The sequence below is a fragment of the Camelus ferus genome, chromosome 3 (assembly GCF_009834535.1).
Source record: "Camelus ferus isolate YT-003-E chromosome 3, BCGSAC_Cfer_1.0, whole genome shotgun sequence".
Lineage (NCBI taxonomy): Eukaryota > Metazoa > Chordata > Mammalia > Artiodactyla > Camelidae > Camelus > Camelus ferus.
Genome location: NC_045698.1, coordinates 82,744,341 through 82,767,887, shown reverse-complemented (window position 1 = coordinate 82,767,887; position 23,547 = coordinate 82,744,341). Strand labels below are relative to the sequence as shown.

At 36.2% G+C, this 23,547-nt stretch overlaps 1 long non-coding RNA gene and 1 other non-coding gene across 2 annotated transcripts in view; both read right to left on the bottom strand.

Moving 5' to 3' along the window:
- Nucleotides 1-23,547, bottom strand: part of LOC116662675 — a 180,607-nt gene that overhangs the window by 22,949 nt on the left and 134,111 nt on the right. Inside the window, exons 11-12 of the long non-coding RNA XR_004318660.1 lie at nt 14,804-15,002; nt 11,773-11,896 (exon numbers count right to left, since the gene is read on the bottom strand). This is a non-coding gene — a long non-coding RNA (uncharacterized LOC116662675). The remainder of the gene's footprint in view (nt 1-11,772; nt 11,897-14,803; nt 15,003-23,547) is intronic.
- LOC116662845 lies at nt 3,155-3,286 on the bottom strand. The gene has a single exon (XR_004318935.1). It is a non-coding gene; the product is annotated as a small nucleolar RNA SNORA70 (small nucleolar RNA).

The following is a 23,547-nucleotide window of genomic DNA, read 5'->3' as shown; positions in this document are numbered from 1 at the left end:
TCAGAAAAACCAGAAGTCCAAGATTTAGAAAACAGCTGTATCTCCTAAATGTGTTGTAACTCTCAGTTAACAAGGAACGGGTCAGTGGGTAGTCTGGTCATACATCATTCCTTTTGGGGTCTTTTGTTTCAACCCCAACTGGTCTAACATCAAGTAGTATACTGAAAATCACTTCTGACACTTACTGTCTAGAGTTTGTGTAGACCCCACAAGTTAAGGGCTCAGTCCTCTGAACACTGCCTCTACTTCAGATGCCAGCCACAAGTTCAAGTGATTCCCAGGTCACCCACACCATTAACAAGTTGCAAATTTGAGAGTTCCTATGACTCTTCTTGCATTTGATAATTCGTTAGAACTTAACAGCATTCAGGAAAGCACTATACTTACAATTAGGGCTTTATTATGATGCATACAATTCAGGATCAGTCAAGTTAAGAAACACATAGGGCAAGGTCTGAGAGTGTCCACAACACAGAATCTCCATGCCACAGAGTTTCACCAGCCAGGAAGCTCCACTGAGCCTCCTATCTAGAGTTTTTACTGAGATTTCATTATACGCTTGGCCATGTGATTGAAATCAATCTCAGTCATCCTCCTCTCCCCAGAGGTAAGGCTGGCTCCAAGTCCCAGGCCTCTACCTAACTGACTGCCTTATGACCAGCCTCCTTCCTGAAGCTCCCTTGGGGACCACTGAGTCTCCTTATTAGCAGGAATTCAGGAGTGATCCAAGGGGCTCATGAATGACAAAGATACTCTTATGACTCAGGAAATCCCAAAGATTTAGTCTCCCTCCCAGGATTCAGGGACAGAGGCCAGGCAAATTTTTATTATTCAAGACAGGGACAAGCATACATGTTGCAATATGAAATGAGCCAAACACAAGGCCTGAATGTGGAACTGATGACTGAATAATGTCCTGGGAGACATAAGTGACTTGTCTCTCCTGCACCAGAACCACAGATCAGCTTCAGTGCTTAATTAAAACTGTCAGCTCTCTTGTTTCTTATCCTATTTTCAGAAAATAATGGGCCTTGCAGCCTGAAATTGAACCACCCCAGGGGCACTGACACCATGTGGGTTAACCTGCATAATCTACAATGTTTAGCACTTTCATATTCCTATTAGGAGTATTTAGCCATGTAAAAAATTCTCGACATTTCCCAAAAAGCACTTCCTCCTTAGGTTCTGACACGCTTAAATGATGCTGTCTATTAGCATATCTAATCTGAAATAGCTGATGCTCATAGCAAACACCTCTAGATCAATGCAGCTACAAAATCTGCAACAGAGAGGTATCCAATCATCTGGTCTCTCACTGTACCGCAGGATGGGCACGATGCCAATCCTTCTGAGCTATTATTGGTCTCAAGTGCTTTCAGTACCCATTCTGGAGATGAGGTCTGTGACAGTGTATCCTGTCCAGCCCTCCAGTTCAGATAGAACATAAAACACTGGTGCTGAAATTGGCCAAACTAAAAGCTAAGGATCAGCTAGACCATTCACTTTGCAAATTTTACTTAACCTTTCCTGTACTTAAGATTAATCATGTGTAAAATGAGGATAATGACAGTACCATAATTACATAGTCATGATAAAATGGGGTAATACATGTATAACTTTAAGGCACTTTGGAAGACAAAGTTGTTAAAACAGGCAGAATTCTAATTTATGTTCTGACATCATCTTATTCAACAAAATTTTCATTGGCTTTTTTTCTGATAGGCTGTGCTTTGGAAACAATGAACAATTACATGCACATCCACACAGAAACACACACAAGCATACATTGATCTCTCGTGGCTCTAACAAAAGGCCACTTAGATACCCAATGTGCATTCAGTAGCCACAGCATCATTTGGCAAGGTAGATAGAGATGAACAATAACCTGAAAACATTTCAAAACCCTGCCAAAAGGAATTAAAATACTACACAATGCCCATATTTTGACCCTGCCTACAGCTCCTTTAGCTTAGATTTATGCAAAGATAAGTGGCTCTCCATGGTAAGTCAGATCCTTCCATTTGCATTCTAAAAGTGCCAGATTTATCCCCCATTCCCCTGATAGCTAAAGTAAAACATTCAGCAACACCAAATACCTTTATTTAGAGCATTCTCCAAAGATTTCAAGCTAGCATTGACAGCCCAGGTGGTTCCAATCAAAAGACTGGATAGGGCCATTCATATATAAGAATGATTGTCAATCAGTGTGTTTTGATCTTCTTTAAATCATGCCTCTTTCTATGCTTTTCCCCATAATTTCTGTGTGTTCATACCTATCAAAGATAGTTACAAAAATCTTTGCTTTCTATTATTTGCAAATTATTTTCATTATATATTGAATAAGCTAGTTCAAACTGCACACACTGTCTCCAGATACTTCCTCTCAGAAGATAGGCTATTTTCCAAAATCATTTCATCTCCCACCATTTAAAATTCACTGGAGTCTCAAAATTTCAACTACCCTTTCACCAAGTAATTCCTAAAGCATATGATTTTTATCTTCTAATGAAAATGCTTCCACAGATTTGTCTTTTAAGTTCTTATCCACAGTTTCTATGATTCTTGAATTTTTGTTGTTGTTGACGTATAGTAGATTTACAATGCTGTGTTAATTTCTGGTCTGCAGTACAGTGATTCACTTAAACATATACATTCCTTTTCATATTTGTTTTTATTATAGGCCATTACAATGTATTGAAAATAGTTCCCTGTGCTATACAGTAGCACCTTGTTGTTTATCTATTTCATATATAGTAGAAATCCCAAACTCCCAATTTATCCCTCCCCACTCCCTAGAATGTATATTCTTATTCTAACAGTCATACTGCATATTTCTTCACTCCTTGAATACTGTGTGCCTAATAGTGACTGGCACTCTGCTAGGCATCAGGGCGCCATGGTGAAAAGAAATGAATGTGGCACCTGCCTGCATGAACCCACTTTCTGTTGGTAAAGATATACAGGAAAGAAAGAAAGAAAAGCAAGCAAAGCAAGCAAGCAAAGAAAGAAAGAAAGGAAGAAAGAAAGAAAGAAAGAAGAAAGAAAGAAAGAGGGAAAGGAAAGAAGGAAAGCAAGCAAGCAACTGCTGTGAATTTTTTTATTTTTTTTTCCTAGGTTGGGGACAGTATGCCAGACATGAACGTCCACTGGAAAGGGCTGTCTCCAAGGTCCCTTAAGGCAACCCACACAGGCAACAGGCTGCATACACTACCGGGGAGAATACTGTTTGCAGCCATTGCACCCTGGGCCCCTTGAGGAAAAGAGCAGTCAGCTTAATTGGCTGCAGTGAAATAATTTAATTCCAAAGAGGTACTATGAAGGAAACAAATGGGGCTGGAATAGAGAATAAGGAGGCATGGAAGCTATCTTAGAAAGTGAAGTTCAGGAAAGGATTGTGTAAGGACGTGAAGTTTAGGCTGAAGAATAAAGGATGAGGAGGAGCTGCTACTGAAAACTAGCCAAGAGAAACTGCCAGCAAGAAGGAACTGTATGTGTAAGACTATGAGATCAGAAACAACTAGGGATGGTTTAAGGCTGGGGGAGTTCAGTGTGGTCAGGGAACAGGGATTGAAAGCAGAGTGATAGATAACGATCTAGAAGTGACAATGAGTGGTTAGAGGTATAATGAAACTATTTTCAAGCCCAGAGATATGGGGATGTGAGAGGGGAAACTGCCTCTATTTACAAAAAAACCCCAGCACATTCTGAAGATAGTCAGGTTTCATTTAGGAAAGGAAAACAAAGGAATGCTTTGTGACCAACTACCTGAGGATGAAGAGAACTTGTTGACAAGCAGGAAGGCATTCCGGAGGCATTGTGGAAGTTTAGGTACCCAGTGGGGGTCAGATCAGGGTTGTGCAGAGCAGTACAGGGAGAAGATTCCAGGTGGTGAGAGATGGCAGGAGGCTCGCACTTCTGTGGTAACTGGGATAAACAGGGATGTGAGGCAAGAGGGACTTGTCCTTATAGAACTGGTGATGAGAGAGGACAATCAATATAGCTATTTCCCTCCATGGGGAACCTCCAAAGACAGCTGCCCACAAGACTGGACTGCTTCAGTGTGATGGGGCTGGGGGCTACAGCTACCCTCTGCAGGTTATACCATGTGGTGAAATAACGCACCCTAGTGGCAGCTCCCAAAATGTACAATGACCCTCAGCAGTGCTGAGATGGAGGAGGCAGGAGAATGGGGAGGTTCAGTCAGTGAAATGTGACTGACCAAAGGCTCACATTTTACGTGTCTTCCTTTGACTGCAGGCCAGCTTTTAAAACTATTCCTGTAATTTGATGATATCAAATACATACAATAAAAACATAAATATTTTTGAACTAACAGAATTCATCTACCTGCATGCTTTCAACTGTGGGCCAACAAAGAAATTAATAAAAATTCAGTGGGATGGAAAAATTTACCACCTAACAGCAGTATCAGTGGCCAATTTAAAGTCTGAGAAATGGTTATGAAATATAGTCATAATTGCAAACCTCCCCATAGAAACAAAGAAAACACTCTGAAGTTATGGGGGAAAAATACAGTCAGAAACCATCATGATTGAGGGAAATGGTGAGGCTGTAGTTCTGGAAATTTCAGCTCCATTAGGATGAAAAATGTTTAACAGCACATATATCATTCGACAGTTACACTATATAGGTCTCCTTAAAAAAAAAATCATTCCGTTCCCATGACCCAGAACTTGTTTTAACATATGTTTCACACATGAAAGTCTCTACTCCATGATCAACTCTTCTCATCAGTTTTCTAATATTGAAAAAAAATGGGAAAATATGTTTTCACTCTTTAATTTTGTGTATTTGTCAAGTTAGGGAACCTCCCACGACTTTATGTGTATATAGGAGAGCCTACCTAGAGAACTAACTCATAAACCATAAATGCGACATCATTGTGCGGCTCTTCTGTTGGCGTGGCATTTGGTGTTAAAAAGAGAGCACAGGACACATTATGAAGTTCGAACAGGGGCTAAGCATGCCCCACATAATTGAGGAAGTAATTCGCTGAATGCCTTCCTCAGCAGTACACATTGCCTCTGCCCTATTTACATTGAGAAGCAAGATCTTCATGGCATTTACTTGGCTTGCCACTGTTGAGTATTATTCCTCCCCTGTCCTGGTGCTCCATCCAAAACTCCATCATTAGGAACTGAAGCAGTCAGCCTGGGCTAGTCTACACTAGAGAAGACCTACATGCAGCCAAAGAACTGCATGCACAGCACACAAGGAAAGATGCTGAGCTTGGCTACTAAAGCTGCACACTGACCAGATGGCGTTTGCATCATTCAAGAGGGAGAAAATTGAAACTAGGAGGCTGGTGTCTCTATAGAGAGATTGACAGGCATAACGTGGCTCCAATGTGGCAAGGGGCATCAAGACACACTCCAGAGTACAGAGCTCTGATAGTATCACTTCCTAATTACCTCTACACTGGTGAGACATTTGCCAGCTGCTTCCACAGAGAAATCTTCAAATATCAACTGGGGAAAGTAAGATCGTCTCCCACAGCAGGTCAGCCTTACTGAAGTGATTGGTAATTAAAAGGAATCCTAACCTCTGAGCTGCATGTGGGCAAAGGGTAGGGAGAAAGAGAACACCATGGCAGCTGAGATACAATGAAATCAAATGGTGTAACTGCAAGAGGGGAGCAGAACTGATGCCCTGAAACATGGCTGAAGGCTTACTGGATAACCGTGTCACCAACAGACTGTGCAACAGCCTCTAGAATGTGGGTGCCTCTTCCAAGACAAGCTTCAGGTCAGTTCAGAGCCTGAGCCTTAGAGTCACACACATATGGTAAGCAAGACTTTAGGGACTGAAACATTTTAACCGCAAAATAAGCTTCAGGTACACAGAGGGAGGAAGAACAAACAAAAGTAACCAGGAATCATTAACAGTAGCCTTCGTCTTTGCAAATGAAAGAGAGAAAAATGATCCAAAACAATGCTGCTTTATGATGATCTGAAATGCTGCCAACACCACCATCCAACAGAGATAAAAAATAACTCTCACTTTCAAGAGTGCAATAATTAGATGAGGTTGTTGAATTGCAGAGGTTCAATTTTTAAAATATAGTTTCTATTACTCTAAAGGAAATTAATGTTGTTAGAAAAATTATAAAGTTCCGATAAGTATAAAAAAAAAAAACTTGTAATCCTACCTCTCAGAGGGCAACCACTATTATTTTGTCATTTTCTGTTCTCTTTTCTATACATATTTTGACATAGTTGAAATACTAAATATGAAACGTACCCTGCTTTTTCAGTTATGATAATAAATGTTTTCCAACTGACTTTATTTTTTAATATAACTGATTTACTTGTCACAGATTTTATCTTTTCTTTAAGGTCATATAATGTGCAATATAGCCTACCTTGCAGATGTAATACCTAGTGATAAATTTTAAAAATAGTTTATGGGTTCTTACTAGATTCAAATCACTGAGCTAAACAGAAAAATCTAATTTGAGTGGAATTTCCGCCTGCAGCAGAATCAGAAACATGAAACTCCAGTAACACTGTTACTGAAAGCAAATTCCTGTGCCCCATGTACCATGAGGCCAGAGAAACCAAAATGTTGGCATTTGGAGCAGAGAAAGTTTATTGCAAGGCTGAGCAAGGAAGATGGGGTGGCTCATGCCCAAGAAAACCCTGAATTCCCTGAAGGGTTTCAGCAAAGCATACTTAAAGGCCAGGTAAGGGAGGGAGTCACAAGGTACCTGATCAGCTCCTGCACAATTCTCTAATTGGTTGATGTGGAGGTAACAAGGTGGTTAACACTATCAACCCCTACGCACCAGGTCTAGGGGCCATGAGCTCTCCATCATCAAGTATTTAATTTCTTCCCTTTGGTGGTGGTTTTTAGCATCTGAAAAACTCAGGAAATAAACCTGGGATACTAAGATCTGGGTACTTCAGAGAGGAGCTACAGCAACAGATATGGGGGAGGGTCTGTCCTGGGAAGGCCCTACAGGGTCCAGCTCAGTTACAACACTACCTGTAAATGAAGAGACGGGCAGAGGCACAGGGACCTTCCAGCCTTGCATAGGGCCAGTCGTCACTGTGGTTACTATTTGCAAATGAAAGAAAGCAAAAGATCTAAAACAACTCTTTTGTGACTGCTCCTTCACTGGTCTATAATCTCCTAGTGTCTATTAAGACCCACTTCAGAATTGAATTTCCACAACTCTCCCTGGTTCCCTCTCCTCTACAAGACTCCATTGCTCCCCATTTGTGCTTTCATGGAACATCAAATACAACTCTATAATTTATCACATTTAATATATTATTCATTTACTGTAATTGCTTGACCACTTCATGGTCTCTGAACTATCTGAAGATAGAAATATTTTATATTTATTCTTTTCCTCACAATCTAGCAATGACTAACAGAGAGCAAGAGCTCAATAAATGTATTTTTGAGTGATTGCAATTGAATAAATTTAAAGTGAAACATTTTTTCTAAAAATTTGGTAAAGTAACACTGCACTCTTCATTGTTAATAGTGATAATCAATTTATTTGAGGTCTAAAGTTTTAAAATTATGCTCATGTTTGAGCTTTTATAGAATTCTCAAATCAATATTTAAGATATCATCTCTTTCACTTTCTGAAACATGTAAAATGCATAATAATATTTGTTTCCAAAGAATGAAAAGCCTATTATTTTTGTGAGTATATCAGCAACTTGGTACTGTGATGGTTAAAACTACAAATAGAGTTGGGTAACAACAGAAGCCACAGGAGACACAGACAATCTGCCGCTTAACAGAGGTTTAAGAAGCTTTCCCTTCAAATCAAGAGTGCCAAGGAGAACTATAAAATTATTCATCCTCTTTTTCAACTGTCAAACATCCATGTCAATAAATTCTAGGGGACAGCACAGGAGAACAGAAGACAGCTCAAATGGTTTATCCACAATCATGTAACAAATCAGAAAGGAAGTGATAATCCATGATTATACAACATTTCCTCACAAGGATTTGGGACATCTTGAGATTATCTGAAAAGCTTTTTAATCCTTGGGGGGAGGGGATCTGCTCTAAGAGTTAGTGGGAAAGATTCCAATATTGTTTCTTGATTCCTTTTTTCTCTTTTTCTTTTTTCTAATTTTATTTCACTTTCTTTTCTACATATTTTAAATTTATAGAACACAGAAAAATAATTTTATATAAACTGCCATATATTACACATGTATATTTTATAAATAACATTAGAATGCTGGAAAATTAAAATAAAACATATACTCAGTAGGTATGACATACTGTGCAGGAATACATGAGTTTCCTCACAGACATGAATTCAATTTAAACCTTACCAAATAAATTCAGTTTTAATTTTGCTCAGTATTGATCCCGAGTGAAGTTAGCTCAGGCTCCTTGGAGGGGAGTTATCTATTACAGCAGTCACCACCCCGGAGAACCAAAGAAGCAATTGAATCAGAAAACCTATTTGCAAACAGCAAAACAAATTGATAATTTCAGAAGAAACAGATTCTAACACAGATAAAGTATAAGCCCTATTTTTTCTTTCTGCTAATATACAGTAGTTTCTCTTCAGCCAGACAATCTGAGACTGATTGTGTTGTCATGAAAAGTCCACGTCTTTCTAGGAAATGCCCTTTCAGTCGCTCGCCCGGGGAGAACACAAACATCCCTGGATGGCCTGGTGCTGAGATGATTACTTTAGGTTACCTACTTTCCTTAGGCAAATTCCTGTTGCAGTATGATGAAGACTCCCAATCTGGCCAGAGTCACACTTCCAGGGTTCTATAAAGACACAGCTCTCCCAACGCAGGCTGACTGCCCTAGAGCAATCATTAACGTGGGGAAGCATTTGGGCAGGGCGATTGGAAAACAGGTGCTGATTACTGATTAGAGAGCCCTAAGTAAGCATGCTGGCTTGGTTTAAGCACAGAATGTTATAGTTCTACTGTAACATTTCAACAGAAAGCATAAACCAACAACCTATCATGTATTTTGTTATAATACAAAACTCCATTCTCATTGACCACTTGAACCCAAAGGTTAAAAAATTCAGCAATCTGATATAAAGCATTCAAATGTACACACCATTTTCACCACTTTTAAAAAATTAAACATATTTAATATTTAATTTCTAACCTTTCCTCTTTTCTAATGCAAAGATGTAAGGTAATAAATTGACCTAGATGTATTCTTTAACATTTACTTTTTAAATTGATACATAATTCCATAGGATAAAATTCACAAAACTTAAGTCTTCATTTTGGTATTTTGACCATTTGATGGTCCACGGGATAGATTTACACTGAGATCCAGAATACGTCCTTCTCACTAGAGTATTTCATCATGCCGCTTTTTGTTAGTCTTCCTCCCAGAGGCACCCTATATTCTATACATCTTTCAATATAGATTAGTTTTGCCTGTTTAGGAACTTCACATAAATGGAATATTACAGTATATATTGTCTTGTCTCCATATTGATGCATGTAGCAGTTAAGTTGTTTCTTTTTATCACTGACTAGTATTCTACAATATGAATCTATCACAACTTGTTTATCCATTCTTCTGTTGATATATACTCAGGTTGGTTCCAGTTTAGGGCTCTTATAAATAATATTTTTTGTATGATCTGTTTTTTTTTTCAATTTTAAAAACTGTGTTTATGGGGGATGGGAGGTATATAGCTCAGTGGTAGGGTGTGTTATCAACATGCATAAGGTCCTGGGTTGACTCCCCAGTACTTCCGTTAACAACAACAACAACAACAACAACAAAAACAAATGTTTAAAAAAAAAGAATTTTTAAACTGTGTTTATTATCTTGGCACTGATACAAGAAATTTTTGTATTTTCCAGACACAGCTCTTTGTCAGACATTTCTCACAGTCTCTGACTCAAATTTTTATTTTTGAATGGTATATTTTAATTAGCAAAGTATTAAATTTCAGGAAGTCCAGTTTGATTATTTTTAATTTTTTGAGTTACTGTTTTTTCCCGTCTGTGAAAATATCTTTGACTACCCCCAAGTGCATGAATATATACTTCTATTTTTTTCTTCTAGAAGCTTAATGATTCTAACTTTAATGTTTATGAATATGATCCACCTTAAATTAATTTGTGCATGGAATGAGACATAGGTCAAAGTTTTAAGCTATCCATTGAAATTTTAATTTGATTATTACATTTCATTGCTAAACATCTTAGTTGTATTGTTTTTAATTTGCTTAAAGAGCTTCATAATATCTTCCTATTTTTGATACACTCATTTTTTTAACATACTAAACAAAGTTATTTTTATTTTGTGGATGTTAATTTCAACAACTGAATTATTTGAGAATCTCATTCTTACCATTTGTTTCTGCTAGCCTTTGACTTTTAGGGGTATTGGGTTTTGAAATTTTTTCATTTTTAAAATATGAGCTATACTTTAATTTGCAGGAACTTGGAACCTGGGTTGAAAGTGTGTCCCTTAAGATGGAATCTGCACTTGTTTCCATCAAGTGCTCAGGGGCACTCCTAGTCAAGTGTGATCTAAAATAGCTTTAGATGAACGTTTTTGTTCACAGACACATAGCATGAATTTTGACCTTAATCCCACTGGGGACAGGATTTGGGTTACAAATTTTCTCCTTTGTATACTATCATGAGTGAAATCAGAGAGTTTCATTCCTGTCTCCTTTGGTGGGTAAACTTTTCCCTTCACTGAGGATATAGCTTTTTGGAGTCCCAGGTTTGGGCAAGAGTCTCTTTTTAAATTCCCCAATGTGTGCAGGCTAGTCTTTACATTCTTTCCCTCAACCTTTTTAAAGATGTTTTAAATTGGTCTTCGGGGTCATTATTAATTGATAGTTGCTCCAGGATAAACAGCTATTTTCTGCTTGCTTAATTTTCTGGATTCCAGTTTATACTCTGTTTGTAGCCATGAATATTTTTTCTTACTTTCTCATTAGCTCAATGATACATTTAAAATATAGCTAATATTTTCCAGTGTCTTAATTTATTTTGAAGAGGTTTGTTGATGATTTCTGGTCTGTTATATTATCAGAAATTGAAATCCTGTATTTTCTTTCAAACTGTGTTCAGCCTCATCAGCTACCAATAATGCAATTCATATAGTTGAAAAGACAAAATTAAAAGTATACTGGGTTGATTAACAGTTCACTAATTTTGGTCTACATATCTTAAGTTCTAATTATCATGAAGGGTATTTTAAAAATAAAGGATCATTTTCTGCATTTAGTATATTCAGAGATGATATTCAAAAATGGCAAACGTACCAGTTGATTAAGCAGAAGAGAAACCAAATCAAACAAACAAACAAAGCAAACAATAGTCATATTGGTACATACTTGCTGAATGAGAAACTGAATACATGAAGTACCATGGTGGACCAGGGTAATCAGATATTACTGTTGATTAAAATATTAACACTGCATTTGATGCCTTAAACTAACATAGAAATGAACAGACACCATTTAATATTTTAAAGTAATGGCCTCTTACCGACCTGAATGCAAGGATTTGCTGGAAAGTCCCTGCTTTTTTAGACTTAATGCCCACTACTGGAAAAGAAATCAGAAGAATCAAATATCCTCCAGAAATAAGCAAAAAATTTGGTCAGTTTAGGATTATAGATCGGTGGCAAGGATGTCTCAAAGGAAGAGCTTTGGCAGAACTATTGCTTCTGAATATCTCACTGAAACAAGCCATTGACAATCAAGTGGTTCAAACATTTCAAATTAGCCCAGTTAAATTTACGTAAAAAGTGTTATCAAGTTCTTACCAGTGCTCATGTGGTAGCGATAATGTCAACACTGCCTGCAGACTTTATTTTCCATTTTTTCCCCAAGTTCTGCTGGATAGTATGTGCTTTCCAGAATTCAGTGACTTAGTAGACTCTATTTCAACTAAATGAGCACAAAACAGAAATATAAACATACTTAGACATGTATTTTTAACCTTTTAACAAAACCTCTAAGCAAATATATTTTGTTTATACTTACTACTTAAGTATTTTGAAGTCTGTTTTATTGATTGTCTTTTTGCTGCATATTCTCTTTGGAAAGTTGTGCCTCTTGATGTTTCCCTGGGGCAGTAATGCATAATGGGCAGATCCCTCTCCCACCTGGGTGTGATCTCCTATCCAAGAAAGGGCTATGACCAAACAGCTTAAAAATGCTGCTTTAGACCTCGGGAAAAATACTGAAAAAGTACTCATTGCTTTGGCCTATGTTCTGCTGATCTTCTGAATTCTGAGACCACTAGGGCCAAGTTTAGGATGTAAACCCCGGAAACAGAAACATGCCAAAGAGATCTGTGTTTATATCAAGCAGGAAGAAACACTATTGGTTCACGTGTGTGTCTGCCCGATTCACCAAGACCAGGGGAGTCTTCTAGGTCTTTGGAGTCAAAGCCCCGTAGCAATACGTCTCCACTGGGGGACTAGAAAGTGAGGAGGAACGTGCTGCCCGTGCACCCACTCCCCTCCAACTCCAGAATTTCTGACCACGTAAAGAATTCCTGTGTTCACATGTGAATAAAAGTCAAAGAAGAAACACAAATGAATAGTAACTTATCCCGAAGCCTCCTTTTCACATCCCAGGTGAACTCAGAGAGGAAGTAGAAGATTGACAGAGAATCAGTAGCTTCAAGGTCCAAGCCATCTCCCACTCCTTCACACATATGCTATGTACGAAAAGATGACTCATGGTGATAAAAAGGACCAAATAAAATCATCTTCATTGAATTATTCTGCACACAGTTATTCAATACATATTTTAATTCATAGTTTTGCATTTATTTTTGGTTAAAAATATTACCTTGGGTGATTAGGACAATCAATACCCGAATTTTTTAAAAATGGTACAATGTGATGATTGTACCTTTTTTAAAAAATTCGGGTATTGATTGTGAAAGGATTTCTGTCTCAACATCCTAATTTTAAAAGTCCCAATTCTCTTCATGTGTTACATCAAAAAACAAACAGACTCATCTTACTGTGCTCTAAGATGGTCTCAAAAGAAACTATCCCCAGTAATTTCTAATCATCAACCAGCTCACTATTTACAGTCAATTAACGTTTAACTCCCATGAAACGCTTAGCACCAAGATCACTTTCAGAGATACACTCTTCCCATGCAGGCAACCCTCAAGGCTTCTTTTGTGCCTTATTTCATTTCTACTAACAGGACAGAAGTTTGGGGAGTTGCCACATTCCAAGAGGAACCTGAGCAGGGTTAATGAGGATTTCTCACAGTAACCCAAACTCCAGGATACCACTGGACCGCATCATCATTGCTGAGAAGCCAACACTAATTATGATCATGCTGCTGTCCTTGAAACCACAATATAGACTAAGCACAGGATAGCCATCAGTGGTCTCAAGTGCCACCTACAGGCTATCCATCTATTTAATTCTTTTTTGAGGATAAAATTAAAGGCAATATACCAAGAGGGGTGGTGAATTACACTGCTCACCAGAAACTAAGGCTGATTCTTAATCTTGGGCCCTTCTGTAGTTTAATTTAGTGGCCCACAATTACTTAACAATGGGCATAATTTAAAACATAACAGAAACCAAAGTTTTTACATTATTATCAGAGGAAGTGAATTACTTATCTATCATATGATATTGTGATGATATTACAAACTGGTATGTTTAAAAGATGACAAATTAGTGTATTGGCATTAATATTATTTCCTTCCTGTGCTTTTTAATTTGCTTAGATCATTAACCTTTGATGGTTCATATAAAATATCTCATTACATGTATGGACTATCTACACAGTAGTCAATGAGGTGCTTAGACAGTATTAGAGAAAAATTGTCTGTAAAATAATTACCTAAAACCATCAAATATTCAATAAGTACCTACTCTGAAATGGGCACTGTGATAATAAAAAAAGTCTATTCTGGAGACTTGCATTATGCAATTTGTCTATCTAACTTAATTGAAATCATTTCTATTATAAAATTTACCTATCTTAATTGAAATTAAATGATTAAAATTAAGTACATAAGGAAATATATGTTCAGTTTTTTCTGTGTCTCCAAAACTGAGCTAGTTATGAGCATAACAAGGAAATGGAAAGCAATTGTCCCTGTTGTCAGATTGCTAACAATATAATCAGGGAGAGGACACATGTACAGATAAAAATGTAAAGGAGAGGTCCAGGGACTAGGTGTTGTAAGAACTGACAAACATAGAGCTAACATAAGAAGTAGGATTTTAAGCTTAGAATGGATAAATTGAAGTGGACAATAACAGGGGAAAACTGAAAAAGAGGTATGGCAGCATAAATGCATGAGGTACATGTGCTCAAAAAATATGTCTGGTCAAACTTATATTTCTTTAGCATCTGCTGTGATAGAACTTCTGTATGCTCCTTTAGTTCTCACAGTAACACTGTGAGGTGGCTACTATTATTATCCCTATTTTAAAGATGAGGATACTGAGGTTGAAAGAGCTTCACTAATTTGATCAAAGTCATTAAACTGATAAGTGATAAAATCAGAATCCAAACCCAATACTTTACCATTCCCAAGTGGGTATTCTGAACCACCATGGCAATAATAAATAAACCATCCGTCTTTAAAGAATGCAGTGTGTGGCCTGGGATAAATTTAGGAAGTAGAACAGCCAGGCGGCAGATGGCACATTCAGATTGGGTTATGCAAGTTGAGTTTGATGCAGAGATTATTTACAAAGGTGTGTGCAAGGTATAGGGAAGTCACAGGAATAGGACAGGATTCCAGCATTAGTAAAACCCCTTCCACCCCTCAGCCTGAAAGGTGGAATGGAGAGCGACACTTACCAAACCCCAAAAGGACAGAGTCTTGTTGAGAGAGATGGCAGATAAAATGCACGACTTCTAGTAGCAAGGAGGAGAATAGGGGAATAAGTTCCCTGACTTCATTCTCCTTCCTTCCTTTTCCCACCAGATTCTACTGATGTAGTTCATGTAGATCAGCTACCAGGGCCACAGAGTAGTTGAAGAAGGGTGGAGAATGCATCTGGAGAAGCAAATGGAAGAGAGAAGGCACCAGAGTATTCTATGAGTAATAGGCTAAATTTTTTAGACTTTGTTCTGTTGCAGATAAAGGATCAATAAATGTCCAGGGGTGAGAACTGCATATGAAGAACTGCTCTACTAAAACTAAATTTTCATTGATTCGAATAGAATGAAGGCTGGTGGCAAGAACCCTTTGGAAAAGACTTTGCAAGTTCTGGTAGGAGATTTTATGAGCCTAAAAGTAAGCAGGGGTAGCAGAAGAGGAAGGAAGAGGACTAATGAGCTGTCTATGATGTTTAAAAGGAATGGACTCCCAATCACACAATGTGGTCCACTGATAAGAGAGTCTCTCTTCTCTTTTCTATGTTGTCCATCTTGGGATTTATTTTAATGGATTCATGCCTTTCCATCCATCATCAAAGCCATTATGTAACTGATGTCATTTATTATAATAGTAATATAAGCTGAAGGATTAAGACAATAGATCTCAGCAGTGATGAGCTTATTCGAGGTGCCAATGGGGAGCAGGGAGAGAAATGAAAGACAACACATACTGAAATCCTACAACATATTACTGTCTGTGCTTAGCAATTTTACATTTACTTTTCCCAATTCGTCTTGGAGGTAGATATTATTATCATTTTACAGAAAAGAAATTTGTTGAAGTTCACATAGATAATAATAATCATTATAAATAACAATAAGTTATATACAAGACTTTAGAATATGTAAATGTTAATAGAATATGAATCTGTATCTTTATTTTCCGTTGTAACTTAGTAATCCTGAAAAAAAACATCCTCAGTATCACAATTTATGGCTCATTTTAAAAATACATTTTTCAAAATATATTAATTTTATCCTTCAAACAATCAATTTGGTAAGGTAATATAAACAAAAGAGGTCCAAGAGACAGTGACTTTCCCACAAACGGAGTATGTCAGAGCCAGTATCAAACTTTGCATCTTATGCATTCTTTTTTAAAATTATTATATCAAGTTCTCTTAATTTAATATACTATGCCACTATGTGCATTTTTTTATTCACAATGAAACTAAAAAGGGATAAATGTCTCAAAATCAATGCTGTGGGTAAATGCCTATAAAAGCAGCTTAGCTTCACAGATATTTCCTAAATATATACCAAAAAACAAGAGACTAATGGAAGTTGAAGTTGAAAGAGAAAGCAAAAAGTACATTTCAGAACTATAATCTTTACTGCTTCCCACATTTCTGACTGATGCCACCAAAGTGAAGAGATTGCTATAAAGGCAAGTAAAACAATAGAAACTGAGTGGGCACAAACCTAATAGGCTGAAGTGCTATTCACTAAATTTCACTGTTTTGGAAAAGTAACATTGCTAAGAAATGAACTGAAGGGAGCGACACTTGAATAGGACACCTAAACAATATTTTTAGTTCAAATTCAGCAAAATTCATCCGGTGTCAGAGAAACTTTTGTTTGTAGAGATAGAAACACCCATAATCCAAAGAGATCAAAGCCTGTTTAGGATAATCTAAAGGGCGGGAGTTTTGAAATCTTCTATGTATCTAAGTGAGTTTGTCCTTTAATTGAGGGCTATTGCCATCAAACAATGGCATTTTTTCTGTACTTTCATAAATTATCTGTGTAATTATTTTTAAATGCGATGTACATTAGAAACCAGCAAAGTAAAATAATGCCTTCATGCAGGCACCTAACTTCCTAGCTGCTTAGGGATATATCAAATTATCCTTACTTTTTAATTCAAGAGTTCAGGGCACTCATTCCCATACTCAGAATATTCAGAAATGGTTAAATAAAATAAGTTATCCCTAGTAATCCAATAGCTGCAAGATATAACCCAGAAAGAAAAAAACTGAAGCCCATACAATTAGAAGAATGACATGGTTAGGTAACAAATGATGCTGCAGAGCTATTGCTAGGAAAGCTAATTAATACCAATTCTCAGCAATTCAAATTTGACAGCTTTTTCTCTAAGAAGCAGAAGTACCAGGAGAGAAAGGGGATTTCTCAACAACAGAAAAGGAATGAAGTTCTCCAGATTTCACCCAAAAAGTGCATATTTAAAATACCAATTAAAATTACTCACTAAGAATCACCTTCAGAAGGATGCAACAGGACACTGATTTTCTCCCATTTTGAAAGAAATTGATAAGGAATTATCTTGTATGAAATGTCATCACCTCTAGATAACTTGTATACAAGAGACTGATAAGGCAAAATATTTTGCTTTTTAATGACATATGTCTATTGAAAGTCTGATTTGAATATTAGTGTTTCACCTATACTAGAAATTCTGAAGTCTTATCAAATGAATGCTAACTGTGCTTACAGTGTTTCACTCAATCAGGTTTAACTAGTAATGTAGAGAGATAAAAAACAAACAAGAGTTCTTGCTTTGGGGGATTTGAAAATTAAGTCAGCAAGTTGGGCATTTAATCCCATAAAAGAACAACCAATGACCCGAAAATTTCAATAACATATATATTAAGAGAAAAGAAAAAAACATTTCATTGACCTTTTATGAAATATTATAAAAATAAGTATATTTGTGGGACTGATAAATGGATGAGTCATTTATTTAGAAAAGCTGAAATTAAATTCTTGATAAAAGAAATTCCCAGCATCTTGTGTCTTGTCATGGGAAGACTGGAGGCTGGACTCCCAGAGAGCAATTTCTTTCCTGGATCTAGAGATTGAAATACTCTCTGGGTGCAACAAATCTAACGTGACAAAATTAAAAGAAGGTGCAGATCCAAAACCATGCAAGAAAGATGTGATTCAAAAAGTAAGGAAGGGAGCCTAGAAAGCCCCCCAGATCAGATGAAGTCAAAGGCAGACACGAAAGCTCAGGCACAGTAGTAAGCGTCTGAGCCCAAGCTGCTGAGAGCACAGTACTGAGAAACGAGTGGTGTGGGGAGGGGGTCCTGAGCAGTTGGTCGAATGGTTAGGTGGGCTTCTCTCTAGATATCTACTCTGTGTGAAATGTGGTGCTTTCTTTACAGCAGGTGTGGATGTGGGAAGAGACTTCAAGAGGACTTAGACACATTTACCAAATGCTTAAAGAGGATTCTTGGTCTGTTTTTCCAGGAATCAGGGGAAAGAAGGAGCTCTCCAGCTGTTTTCACAACCTGGCACAGGCTAAGTTTGAAACAGTGTATAACATACACATTCACAGAGAATTGTGTTCTCTGCAGAAAACAAAACCAACATTTCATATAGGATATATGGTCTGATGCAGTCTTTCAATTACTAGGGCTATTTATACCAAATTTTCTTTCTCTTTATTGTAAGGATAAGTGGACATTTATTTCTAACATGAGCTGGTTATACGCAAATACAAGTGAGTCATGGCCCATTGCTGAAAAGCACAATTTATGGAAGTAATGCATGCTAATTACAGTACTTACTGAAATCACCATTCTGACAACTATAATTTTGCTACCACCTTTCCAAATCCTAAACTGAAAAGTATCTTATAGCAAATATATTTAAATTAAAATATATTTTGTTGCAGCTCCTAAAAATCTCTGAGGTTGAATCTTCTTTTATGAATAATGTTGATCGCTCAGGCAAACAAAATAAATCATAGTAAGGGATACCATACGACATTTTCAAAATATTCTGTTGAATAGTGCAACTGCCCAATAATTATTTTATTTTTAAGATTAATACCTCCTCATGGTGCATATAATAACTATTAATAACAAACTTTAATAAAATAATACCCAATTAATATTTATTGAGGGCAAACTACATGCCAGGCATTGTGCTAAGCAGTTTGCATGCTTTGAAGCATTTTCCTTTCTTTATACCTACCTACCTCTCTATCTAATTTACGCATCTAGCCATTGGGCCAGACTGTATAATTGTGTTCTAAATTCTACTCCTTTCAACTAACATTATGAGCAATTTGAAAAGAACCAAAAATATAAATTAGAGAAAATAATCTAGTTCCACATAAGTTAACAAACAGAAATTCACTAATAAAGACAAAGTTCAAACAACTCAGTATGTTCAAATATGCCACGTTTACTTGATGTAATGATCATATGATAATAAACTATACCTTATAATCAATTTCAGAATACTATAAAATAATTTTGGGGAAAGTGAATGTGTTTTGCATTCTTATAATTAAGGATTCATTCTAACACCAAATGGGAAAACCATTTTTAATATACATTAAAAAAATTAAATAAAAATGCGGGGGAGTAATTATTTATTAAGTTGGGTTGGCCCTTTAGCTTCTGTTCAAAAGAAATACCCTAAAACTCAGTGATTTAAAACAATGAGCATTAATTATTGCTTATAAATCTGTGGGCCAGTGAGAGGGTTCTACTGAACTGATCCAGATTCGGCTTATCTTGGCTGGCTCGTTATGTATCTGCAGGCAGCTGAGATGTTGGCTAGTAACTGGTGCTGTAGGAAGGCCTCAATCACACTGCAGCCAATGGCTTTAGGCTGGAAAACAGGGCTGTTAGGGTAATGTGTCTTTAGCATCCAGCAGGATACCTTGGGCTTTTTCACATGGCATGGAAAAGAACAAAACTGCCAGGGCCCTTGAGGCCTCAGAACTGACAGCATTACTTCCAATGTCTTTAGCCAAAACAAGGCACAAGACCACTCCAGATTCAAAAACACTCCATTTCTTGATGAGAAGAGCTACTCAGTCACACTGCAAAGGGTGTGGATCAGGGATGGGTAAAATATGTTGCCATGTTTGTAATCTATTTTATCACATGGTGAATGAAAATAAAAACAATGTTGACGTTTTCCTGATGTGTAATGTTAACATAGGTCATATAGGGGTGTACATATAGCACTTTTCTCTGAGAACTGCCCACCCCAACTATAGAGGTATCCCCTAAATTAGCAAGGACTTTTCTTCTTTTGTAAAGGCATCACGGCCCTCTAGCCAGAGATAGCAGAATAGAGGGACACATAATTCAGAATAAGTCAATCAAATCAGCACTCAATCACTGAATTGGGTAATTTAGAGACTGATATTTGAGATTAACAGCTGAGTCCAAGAATCAGGGAATCCTGTGCTGAGATTCACGAATCTGGTCTAGACTTCCTCTTCCATGAGATCTACTTATTAGTACTTCCTGAGGTTGTGTGGCATAAACCAGGACCATTCCCATCAATTCCCTTTCTTGCATAAGTTTAAGTGTTCACATGTTGATATGTAAGTCCTCCAACTTTGTTCTTCTTTAAATTGTTTTAGCTATACCAACTACTTTCCATTTTCATTCAAATTTCAGAATCAACTTGACTATTTTAGCAAAGACAACTGTAGTGGTTCTGATTGGAACTGTGTTGAATTTATACACCAATTTAAGAAGAATTGGTATCTTAACAGTACTAAGTCATAAACATGGTATATCACTCAATTTATTCAGGTCTTCATAAAATTTATCTCAACAATGTTCTTTAGCTTTCATTATATAGGTGCTGGATATATTTAATTTGGCTTAAAGTTTTTTATGCTTTTTGGATGTTATTGTGTTTTTTATTTAATTTCTAATTATTCATTGCTAGTATAAAGAAATACCATTTTATTCTGACTTTGTATATTTCAGCCTTTCTACAATCACTTGTTAGGTCTAGTAATTTTTGTGAATTAAAACAATTTAACTCCATTCTTTCTTAATTTCACATTAAGTTTCTTTTCAATAATTACTGAAAATGCTACAAGCACCACTACATTATAAAACTCTTTTTTTTATGTTTTATGTACTGAAAAATAGCAGTTAATGATCTATACTGATGAAAAATAATTTTGGAAGGAAGATGGGTGTTTATATAGACTGATTTTTAAAACTCTTCCATATCCTCATCCAAAATATATACATACAAATACACAATGACCAATATGTTGTTTAGTTTCAACACTGTGGCATTAGATTAGTTTAGTCTTCTGTCAGGTCAATTTCCTTTTCAAACATTTTCAATTAATATCTATGCAGTCTGATAAATATAGAACTCTGGAGAAATATTTATATAAATTAAATTTAGCAGAGATCTGACCTAAAATCAAAGCCACTCCTACCAACATAATCACTTCTGCAATGAGTTGGAAACTGGTTCTATATTTCAGCATGGAGTCCTTGAACCTTTCCCATAACCCTGTGCGGTATATTCCAAAATGTCTAAATGCAGCCTAATCTGATACAACATTGTGTCTGATACTCTAGAGTTGAAACACTCTTGAGCAAAACATATTTGCCTCAGTAAGCAAAGTAAATCAAGTAAAGAACTCATAGAAAGAAGGGTTATCTAGTTAAGTACATCCCCCTGAGATTTTAAGTGGGAAAACTGAGAAAACTTGAATCCAGGATATTACTATTCCACTCCACTTTTTAATAAAATGTTCATCAGACAGCACAACTTTCTTTGGCATTTTGAAGAATAGGTCTATTAACAGCAACATGCAAATTTTTCCTCCTCCCAATGAATATTTTGAAAAGCTTAGTCATTACACTAACGGAAAATACCTCCCAATAATCAGAGAAAAATGGCTTTTGCAATGACAAACTGCTTAAAGCAAAACTAAAGTGTTTGTATAATATTTCTTAAACCTGACAAATATTAGGCAACTTGAATATGCCAATACAAAGTATATCCTCTGATTTTAAATTTTATTTTATGGCTAGAAGGAGGAGATTTTAGATGAAATAATGACATTGTAAGAATGAGACTACCAATTTGATAGAAGTGCAATTTAGCCGGGGTCTAAGTTTAAGTGCAAGCTTTTTATAAATGCTGATTTTGAGAGTATAAATGTGTTATTTACATTAAATTAATTCACAACTGTGTATATTTTGATCATGCTCCAAATTCCTAAAATTATCTAAAATTTATTTTGTTTGTAATCTACTCACAGATCTTAGAAATTGAATTATTATATAAGTATTGATTTTTGGTGTCTTTTGAAACCATGTTCTTCTAGCTCTAATCTTGTGCTCTGTTTCCCTGTGCTGAGTCATGCTGGTTCTGCATCTTTTGTAAAAGAATGTTGCCTATAGCCTGAAGTACAGAGGATAGCCCATTCTCAAGGCTCTGACCTTTAAGAGTATAACACTTTTTCCATTCATATAGAGATAAAAAGTTGCAGAACAGAGAATAACACTTGTCTTGTTGGAGGTTTACAGGAACATCATGACCTGACCTACGTGGACAGCTCCAAGAACAAAGGATTCTAACATCAAGAAGTTTGCAACAACCAACCACACCTCCTCCCCTTTTTAATATATAAGGAGCCTGACTTCTGACTTAGGTAAGATAGTTCTCTAGGACATTAGTCCCCGATCCTGTTCGTCTGCTGGCTTTCTGAATAAAATTGTTATTCCTTACCCCAACACCTCATCTCCCGATTTGCCTGTCATGCAGCAAGCAGAATGAGTTTGGACTTGGTAACAAACCTACAATTATATTCCCAGAGAAAAAGTGACCACTTAGTAATGAAGCAGAAGTCTCAAGAAAAAAAAATTTGTTTTAAAGACAACCTTCTTTATCCTCTGTTTATAAGAAAATAAATTTTAAAATCATACAATTCAAAGATGACATTCTTCTAAAATTTTATGACTCACTGAGAAATTATAATTAAAAACAAAATATTTTACAATTGAGTCATAATGGAAATACTACATAAAAATTTGTAGGATGCAGCTATCATAGAGATGCACTAAAATGTATAGTTTCAAACACTTCTATTAGGAAAGAAGAGAGACTGAAAATTAGACATTAGGCAACCACATTAGGAGATTAACAGATAACTAACAATAGCCCAAAAAAAGTAAGAAGAAATGAAATGACAAATGTTAAAAGGAAAACCTAACAAAATATAATATATAAAATAGAAAGGATAAACAAAATGATAATTGATTCTTTGAAATCTATAATAAATTTGACAAACTTCTGACAAAACACACCATAACTAAAAGGAAGCAAGGCACAAATAAACATTAGGAGTGAAAAAGAAAAATTCACGTTATTATGAATGTAGCTGATATTAAACAGCTAATAAAAGTATATTATGACTATTTTATCTCCATAAGCATTGAAAATGTAGATGAAATTGACATATTGTTAGAAAAATTTGTTTTTTTCAAAATTTACTCAAAAATAAATAGAAACCCCCCAAATCCTATAAGATTAAGGAAAATGAACTAATCATGTAGTGTTTCCCCAGACAATTTTACCTGTGAATCCAAAACCCCAAAGCCATATTATTGCATTTTTATATATGCTATGACAAAATATAGAAGAAAAAGTAAACAATCTCCAACTCATTGTAAGGAACTTGATAACAAAGCTTAATAAGTAAAGAATGAAAGGAAAATTTGAGGGAAATATCACTCATGGATACTGATGCAAAAATCCTAAAAATATAAAAATGAAACTAGCTTAGCAATAAATGAAAATAACACTATATTGTGACTTAATTGGGATTTTCCCAAGAATGCAGCGTTGGTTTAAACATTAAATGAGCAATTCCTGTAACTTACCAAGTTAAAAGACTAAAGGAGAAATAGTGA